Here is a 1,781-nt window from a genome sequence, read left to right as displayed (position 1 = left end):
CGGAGAAGTGTTCGCCGATGTCGCCCATGGCAAGAACCATCATAGTAGTTGAGCCTAACTGCAAAAAACACTAACATAAAAAAGCTTGTCATGGTAGCTAAAAAATGTCCCATGGTAGACGAAAAACATCTAACACTGGTGTGTGACGGTGGTGGGAGGAGATGGGAAGGTCCGACAGGGGAGTAGAATGCATCGGAGGCGTTGTGGTCATTGGGTTACTTGCACTTATTGTTGTACCTCCAGTTCCTGAAGACATCCTTACCGATGCCAATACCATGGCACCTCGCTTCGATGATGTCCTTATCGCGCTTCTACAGGCACCACCCTAGGTGCTTCGACAGCTCCTGCATGCGCATCTTCTGGTAGGCAGTGAACATGGTGCGGGAGCACTTCCTCACCGACATAACCCCATGGGGCGGTGGCGCCGTCGCCGACGAGAGCTGGGCGGGGAGCCTTTGGATCTGCAATGCCCCCGGCGGGCAGCTGTGTCATGGAGAAGAGATGTACGCAGGCAGCTGCTATGCCATCGGCGCTGGAGGATACACAGGTGGAGGATGATGTGGTGGGGAGACGGAGCTCGTCGTCGTACTCTGTGGCATCTGATTCATACTCCGTGCCATCTGAGTCGGTGTCAGAGTTGGCGGCCGGGAGCCAGTCCTCCGGTGTCTGCTCCTCCCGGCGCTACGGCTGGCCATGGAGCACGATCGCCACCATGGGCGGCAGCAGCTGCGACCTCTCCATCATCGTCTCGTGGTGCAAGCTGTAGTGGCAGCCACAGGCCGCCCACTTGTGTGACAATATGTCGATAGGGTTCAAGTCCCCCAATGGCATCCACTCCCTGTAGCCATCCACAACTTGCCCATCGGTAGCCAGCGCATGGTTCCTACCACACTCCTTGTACTTCACCCCTTCCACCGCCGATGCCATGAATGCCTTCTTCACCTTCTTGATGAAACCCTTAAGGTACTTGACGTCCATGGCCCCCCTGGTATCACTCGGCTTGACAAAGATTACCCACTAGTGTCTAAGGCTTGGATTTACTAGTTAGGATCAACGAAGGCGTGGAAAACTCGTAAGGATAGGATCCGAAAGAAAGTCTATGAGTTTAGGGTATAAAAAGAGCAACAATGACTCCAATGACAGATATTATTAATCCATATAATTATTAGTGACTACAGAAAAGAGAAAATCTTGAAAGATCATAGTGATAAATTAATATTCGATCATGACAACATACATGGACCGCTGATCATAAACTCAAGACATGCACCATAGAAACCTAACCATTTTTTGTTTGACCTTGCTCATTATTTAGTTGTCAAATTACTGCTACATTGTCAATCGATTTTTTTGTCAAAAATAGCTTTTTTCAGGGGTCTTCGTCACATAGATGGACAGGACGCGTGTAGACCACCATTGTACATTCTTTGCCCATGTATAGCTGTTAATCAATACAAAAATAATTACCCTGGATTTGAGATGTTATCCTATATAACTAAGAGATCAGAGCATCTCCAGCCGCGCCTCCAACAGGCCTTCCCAGGCCACTTTTTCGGCGCCGGCGCCGAAAAAACGGCCCAGTCACGCCCCCAGTACGCCGAAAATCGCCGGTTCGGCCCTTTTTTCCGCTCGGCGGTCACAGGCCGAACCCGGCGCACTGGGGAGCAGTTGGGGGCTCCGGCGCAAGGGAAAAGCGTGGTTGGCCCACACTGTCAGGGGAAAAGTCAAGGTTTTCTTCCCCGACTCGCCTCCCACCCCCCGCGCCCTCGTCCACCAGTAGT

At 51.7% G+C, this 1,781-nt stretch overlaps 1 pseudogene; it reads right to left on the bottom strand.

Annotated features, from left to right (window-relative positions):
• Positions 1-215: 215 nt before the first annotated feature.
• Positions 216-978, bottom strand: LOC125532685 (annotated as a pseudogene).
• Between the last annotated feature and the right edge of the window lie 803 nt (positions 979-1,781).

Source organism: Triticum urartu, chromosome 1, assembly GCF_003073215.2.
Source record: "Triticum urartu cultivar G1812 chromosome 1, Tu2.1, whole genome shotgun sequence".
NCBI classification, from domain to species: domain Eukaryota; kingdom Viridiplantae; phylum Streptophyta; class Magnoliopsida; order Poales; family Poaceae; genus Triticum; species Triticum urartu.
This window is presented reverse-complemented; position numbering and strand designations above follow the sequence as displayed.